The following is a 7,353-nucleotide window of genomic DNA, read 5'->3' as shown; positions in this document are numbered from 1 at the left end:
GGGCAGGGCCCGGAGGCTGTGACGGAAAAAGGAGAAAGAAAAGGGGGTATTTGGGGACGATTCCCCAGGGGTCCGTCCGTCAGCCAGAACCACTTCCAGGCTGTGTTTTTCTTCCCTGTCTCCGAGGCCGGGCAGGCGATAAATCTTTCAGCAATGTCGGGGCCTCGCAGGTCGGAGCCCGGCCGCCACCTACGTGGCGTGGCTCCGGGGACCCCCGGAACCTCCCCGCCGTCCGCATCCAGAAATCCCGCTGCCCCATCCCCAACCCGGCCGCAGGTGCCTCGACGTCCTGCGTTCCTTCCTCGGGGTACAAATAAAAATGAACAGCAGCTGTGAAAACACTCATTTTACCCGGGTGGCGAAATGCATGCGACCGGGGGGCCTGGCGTTAACGCCGTCCCCCGTTTATCCAGATTCCCGACTCGGCCTGGGAGGTCTGGACAGGGCAGGCTCCAGGTCCCAAGAACCAGGACAGACGGGAGCGGGGAGCAGGTGCGCGCTCTGAGACTTTGCAGAGTGAAGATTGTCTCCCACCGAGGCGGCTGGCTCAGGACCCCCAGCCAGGAAGGGTGGGAGGCAGCTGGAGCAGCTTGTGTCTCCCTGGGACGTTCCCTGTAACCCCTCACCAGACCCTGGTGCCCCGGCCTGTGTGCTGTGTCTGCAGCATGAAAACAATGGCTTTTATTATCTTTTTTATCCTATGTTATTTGTTGAGACGGAGTCTCGCTCTGTCACCCAGGCTGGAGTGCGGTGGCCCGATCTCGGCTCACGGCAACCTCCGCCTCCCGGGTTCACACTGTTCTCCTGCCTCAGCCTCCTGAGTAGCCGGGACGACAGGCACCTGCCACCTCGCCCGGCTGATTTTGTATTTTTAGTAGAGACGGAGTTTCTCCATGTTGGCCAGGCTGATTTCGAGCTCCTGACCTCAGCTGATGCACCTGCCTCGGCCTCCCAGAGTGCCGGGATGACAGGTGCGAGCCACCGCGCCCGGCCTTTTTATTATTTTTGAGGCGGCATCTTGCTCCGTCGCCCGGGCTGGAGTGCGGTGGCGAGATCATGGCTCACTCCGGCCTCCAGCTCCTGGGCTAAAGTGATTCTCCCGCGTCAGCCTCTTCAGGAGCTGGGGCCACAGGCACCCACATCACTAGGCCCAGCTAATGTATCTTTTATTATTTTTAGAGACATGGTCTCGTTATGTTCCCCAGGCTGGGGGACACTCAAACTCCTGGTCTCCAGAGATCCTCGTGCCTCGGCCTCCCAGAGTGCTGGGATTGCAGGTGTGAGCCACCGTGCCCGGCCCAAAACAAACTTCAGCAGCAAGAGAAGCACAGTGGCTCACGCCTGTCATCCCAGCACTTTGAGAGGCCGAGGCGGATGGATCACCTGAGGTCGGGAGTTCGAGACCAGCCTGACCAACATGGAGAAACCCCGTCTCCACTAAAAATATGAAAATTAGCCGGGCGTGGTGGCGCTTGCCCGGAATCCCAGCGACTCAGGAGGCTGAGGCAGGAGAATCGTTTGAACCTGGGAGGCGGAGGCTGCAGTGAGCCAAGATCGTAGCCATCGCACTCCAGCCTGGACAGCAGAGCAAGACTCTGTCTCGAAAAGAAGAGAGAAGAAGAGAGAAAGGGGAGGGGAGGGGAGGAGAGGCGGCAACATAGCCGCTTATAAGAACAACAGAGTGGCCAGGCGCGGTGGCTCACGCCTGTCATCCCAGCACTTTGGGAGGCTGAGGCAGGTGGATCACCTGAGGTCAGGAGTTCGAGACCAGCCTGACCAACATGGTGAAACCCCGTCTCTACTAAAAATCCAAAAATCAGCTGGGCGTGATGGCAGGTGCCTGTCATCCCAGCGACTCAGGAGGCTGAGACAGGAGAATCCTTTGAACCCGGGAGGCGGAGCTTGCACTGAGCCGAGATCACACCACTGCCCTCCAGCCTGGGCGCCAGAGCGAGACTCCGTCTCAAAAACTGAAAATAAAATAAAAGTTCCACAGGGAAATGAGCCAGAATGTGCGTATCCCCCACCGTGCCCTACAGACTGAGGCTGTTTGTGCCGTTACGTTTCTCAAAGTTTTCTCGAACGAATTTATTGTTTTCCTGTATCATGTTCCAGAATGTTCTGCCAGGAACCTGTATGTCTTTCTTTTGCCAGCAGAAGGAAGCCCTGTTTTTTTTTATTTTAAAAATCCAGCGGCCGGTTTCTTTCTTGTCTTTGTCAGGAGGATACGGTACGGTGACCGGTCCCAGCGCTGCAGGGACCCCGTTTTGTGGGGACACCCGTGGGCAGAGTGGGTGAGACAGGAGGGCGGAAGGCGCCTCGGGCTGGGTCAGGGACAAGGAGCTGCCCCGCAATGCCCTGATTATTCTATTCCGTGGCACAGCCGTGGGCAGGACCCCCTGACGCAGGTGAGCGGACCCAGGTAAACCACACCCTGCCTCACCTTGCAAGCGCGCTGGGGAGGTGACCCCAGCCGCAGGTCACAGGCACAGCTGTTCTTACGGGAAGCCCAGAGCGTCCTGTGTGGCGAGGTGGCCTGGAAGGCGGTGGGGGGATTAGCGCGTCCGGACGTCTGCCGCTGTGGCCTGACGTCGGCTCCCGGCAGAAACAAGTGGGTTTCTGAGACGCAGCCCCTGTGATGTGGGAGCCGGGCGCCCGGGCTGTGCAGACGTTTCTCGGTAATATTTGTCCAGAAGCAAAGACTGAACTCTTGGCTGGAGCCTGCGAGGCCACTATAGACAGACCACGGATTCTGGCGGCGGGGAACGTGGCAATTAGCAGGATTTATGATGTTTGCACGGCTCCCAGGGGCGGGATCCTGTTGGAGGCGGCCCCCGGGCGGGAGCGTGGGGTCCAGACCGTGTCTCCAGCCCGGCTTCAGACCAGGCCACGTGCTGTCCGGGAGGATCCATTGTCAGAGAGGAAAGAACCGGAGCAACTCCATCTCGACTGACGGCCGGGAAATGAGGCTGGAACCTCCTGGCTGCCTTCTCAGAAACACCCTTTGGAATCCCAGCAGTTTGGGAAGCCGAGGCGGGTGGATCGCTTCAGGTCGGGAGTTCAAGACCGGCCTCGCGTCTGGTACAGACGGCGAAACCCTGTGTCTACGAAAACACAAACATTAGCCGGGCGTGGTGGTGGCAGGTGCCTGTCGTCCCAGCTACTCAGGAGGCTGAGGCAGGAGAAGGGCGTGAACCCGGGAGGCGGAGGTTGCAGTGACCAGAGATTGGGCCGCTGCACTCCAGCCTGGCGGCAGGACGAGACTCTGTCTCAGAGTAAAAAAAAAAAAGGAACAAATTAATAATGTTTACTGGCCGGGCTCAATGGCTCAGGCCTGTCATCCCAGCACTTTGGGAGGCCGAGGCAGGTGCATCACCTGAGGTCAGGAGATCGAGACCAGCCTGGCCAACATGGTGAAACCCCGTCTCTACTAAAAACACAAAATTAGCCGGGCGAGGCGGCAGGTGCCTGTCGTCCCAGCTACTCGGGAGGCTGAGGCAGGAGAATGGCGTGAACCCGGAGGCGGAGGTCGAGGTGAGCCGAGATCGCACCCCTGCACTCCAGCCTGGGTAACGAGAGTGAAACTCTGTCTTAAGAAAAGAAAAAGAAAAACAAGTATTTACTAAACAGACTGAGACTTGGGAGTGTCCAGATAGCCTCATATTTGGAGAACAAAGGGATATTCCTAATTTTGCTCTAAACGTAATACTAATTCTTGGCCGGGCGCGGCGGCTCACGCCTGTCATCCCGGCACTTTGGGAGGCCGAGGCAGGTGGATCAGGAAGTCAGGAGTTCGAGACCAGCCTGGCCGCTATGGTAAAACCCGTCTCTATTAAAAATACAAAAACTAGCTGGGCGTGGTGGCGGGTGTCTCTAATCCCAGCTACTCAGGGGGCTGAGGCAGGAGAATGGCGGGAACCCGGGAGGCGGAGGTCGCGGTGAGCCGAGATCGCGCCACCACACTCCAGCCTGGGCCACAGAGCGAGACTCCGTCTCAAACACAAACAAACCACCCAACAAAAAATGGCGCAAAAGGTGAATTCTAGGTTCTGCTGCGCGTGTTACGTACCACGGTAAACGCACAGGAACACAAGCCTCGGCATTCATCAGCCACAATGTGAAAACCAGGCCTCTTCATCCATGTCTACCATTAATTTCAGACGGTCCGTCAGGGCAACTCAAAAAGCAGGTATTTGGCTTAAGAGCCGCGTGAGTCCAGGCCACCTGGACTCCGGCACCGCGAGGTCTCCGGCAGCACCGAGCTCAGCCGTGGGCCCTGGAGGAAGGAGGGAGACGCTGTGTCAAGGTTCCCCGCGGGTGGGACCCAGTGCTGTTCTAATTCAGAAGGTGGCACCTGGGGTGCTCGGATGCTTAATTGCAAAATAATTAGAGAAAATTGGTGACTTCTCTCATCTCCCTTTCATCTTTCTGCGGCTAATGAGAATTCTGCAGCTTGGAGGGTGAAAGCTAAAATCTAGACACTTCCAGTTCTCTTCTAATGATGGTCCGTTCGCCGCGGCCCAGGCACAAAGCAAGCTGGCTGTTTTGTACCATTTCGACTTTTTTTTTTTTTTCCTAAATGTCATAAGGGAAATTTAATTCCTTTGAATGAAACATCTTTAAAACCCCATCCCTTTAGTCTCTGAGCTCCTCTGCTCAGGCTGCTTCCACGCAAAAAAATAAAAAAATAAAAATAAAACAGGGCCGGGCGCGGTGGCTCAAGCCTGTCATCCCAGCACTTTGGGAGGCCGAGACGGGCGGATCACGAGGTCAGGAGATCGAGACCCTCCTGGCTAACACGGTGAAACCCCGTCTCTACTAAAAATACAAAAACTAGCCGGGCGAGGTGTAGTCCTGTAGTCCCAGCTACTCGGGAGGCTGAGGCGGGAGAACGGTGTGAACCCGGGAGGGGGAGGTTGCAGTGAGCTGAGATTGCACCACTGTGCTCTAGCCTGGGCGACAGAGCAAGACTCCCTCTCAAAAAACAAAACAAAACAAAACAAAAAATTGGCCGAGCGTGGTGGCAGGTGCCTGTCATCCCAGCTACTCAGGAGGCTGAGGCGGGAAACTCGCTTGAACCCGGGAGCGGAGGTTGCAGTGAGCCGAGATGGTGCCACCGCACTCCAGCCTGGACATCAGGAGTGAAAGTCTGTCTCCAAAAAAAAAAAAATTTAAATAGGCCGGGCACGGTGGCCCACGCCTGAAATTCCAGCACTTTGGGAGGCCGAGGCGGGCAGATCACCTGAGGTCAGGAGTTCGAGACCAGCCTGGCCAACACGGCGAGACCCCCATCTCCACTAAAAATACAAAAATTAGCCAGGCACGCTGTGGGCACCTGTCATCCCAGCTACTCAGGAGGCTGAGGCAGGAGAATCACTTGAACCCGGGAGGCAGAGGTTGTGGTGAGCTGAGATCGCGCCACTGCACTCCAGCCTGGGCGACGAGAGCGAAAGTCCATCTCAGACACAATCATCGTCGTCATCAGATCAATAAAAAATAAAAGGAGCCATTTCCCCTGCAACGGGTGACAGGCTTGTCGGTATGACTGTGGGCAGCAGCCGGCCCTGGCCCTGCAGTCCAGCTGCACCTGCTCCTGCCCCGGCCCCCGCTGACCGAGGTCTGTTTATGTCTCCCCCCCGGTATCACCCAGCAACGGAGACCAAAACACAGCTGAGCCGCGAAGACAAGGGCCCCCGGGTGGTAAACACGCAGGTCCTCTTTCTGCAGAGAAAAAAGCCCATGTTCCGGGGGCTGGGGGTTCTCTTCTGCTCTGCACCCTGCACCCCACACCGCGAGGTCTCAGGCAGCACCGAGCTCAGCCGTGGGCCCTGGAGGAAGGACGGAGATGCTGTGTCAAGGGTCCCCGCGGGTGGGACCCAGGGCCCTTCTAATTCAGAAGGTGGCACATTCCCCAGGCCTGAGGTCATGCTGGCTGGAAGGGGGGCTGCCATCCCCGTCCGGGGGCCTGGCTCGTTTTGGAGGGGCAGGCACTGTGGAGGCTGGGGCTCCCGGCCTCTCCCCAGCTTCCTTCCTCCCTGACCAGCCCAGCGGAAAAGCAAATCCTCCTGCAGACCTCAGAGCTGCAGCATCTCCGGCATCCAACCGCCCCGGGCCTCTGCCAGCCACCCTGACCGCAGGTGCCAAGCGAGATGTCTAAATCGGGCGCGTGCCTTCCTGCTGCTCCGCGTGAGCCTCGGTGAATCCCTGGCAGGGGCGGTTGTCTTGGGCGTGGAATGCGTGGACGGAATGTTGGGGCCAGGTGAGCTGTTGAAAGCTGGTCCCCGGCGCCCACCCAGACTGGGCAGCTCTGTGGAGACTATGTCCAGGATCGGGCCCCTTTCAGCCGTCGGAATTCCTGGCGGGGCCGCCCAGCTGGCTTTGCAGAGAGGCAGGAGCCGCAGCTGCGCTTCCCTCTATTCTTATTTAAATCTCGCGGATCTAAAACAAAATCCTTTTCTATCTTCCTCTAGGTGGCTTGAGACTCTGTGCCTAGCAGGTCCGTGGTCGCCCGGGCTCTATTTTCACAAAGCATCGATTTTTTTATTTTTATGTTTTTAGGCAGAGTCTCGTGGTCGCCCAGGCTGGAGAGCCGTGGCACGATCTCGGCTCACCGCCACCTCCACCTCCCGGGTTCAAGCGATTCTCCTGCCTCAGCCTCCCGAGTAGCTGGGATGACAGGCGCCCGCCACCACACCCAGCGAATTTTTGTGTTTTTAGTAGAGACGGGGTTTCTCCATGTTAGCCAGGGCAGACATCAGTAAAATTTTTTTTTTTTTTTTTTTTTTTAGACAGAGTCTCGCTGTTTCCCAGGCTGGAGTGCAGTGGTGCGATCTTGGCTCACTGCCACCTCCACCTCCCGGGTTCAAGCGATTCTCCTGGCTCAGCCTCCTGAGTAGCTGGGATGACAGGCACCCACCACCATATCTGGCTAATTTTTGTATTTTTAGTAGAGACGGGGTTTCACCATGTTGGCCAGGCTGGTCTTGAACTCCTGACCTCAGGTGATCCACCCGTCTCGGCCTCCCAAAGTGCTGGGATTATAGGCGTGAGACACTGCGCCCAGGCTAACAGTAGCTACTTTTAACACTATGACTAAAGCAAGCTGCTTTGGGGCAGACATCAGCAAAATTCTTTATTTTTTATTATTTTTATTTTTTGAGATGGAGTTTTGCTCTTTGTCGCCCAGGCTGGAGTGCAGTGGCGCGATCTCAGCTCACTGCAACCTCCACCTCCCGGGTTCAAGTGATTGTCCTGGCTCAGCCTCCTGAGTAGCTGGGATCACAGGCACCTGCCACCAGATCTGGCTAATTTTTGTATTTTTAGTAGAGATGGGTTTTCACCATGTTGAGCAGG

The sequence above is a fragment of the Rhinopithecus bieti genome, unplaced genomic scaffold (assembly GCF_001698545.2).
Source record: "Rhinopithecus bieti isolate Rb0 unplaced genomic scaffold, ASM169854v2 scaffold_16378, whole genome shotgun sequence".
Classification (NCBI taxonomy): domain Eukaryota; kingdom Metazoa; phylum Chordata; class Mammalia; order Primates; family Cercopithecidae; genus Rhinopithecus; species Rhinopithecus bieti.
The sequence above is the reverse complement of the archived record's forward strand: the minus strand, read 5'-3'. Positions refer to the sequence as shown.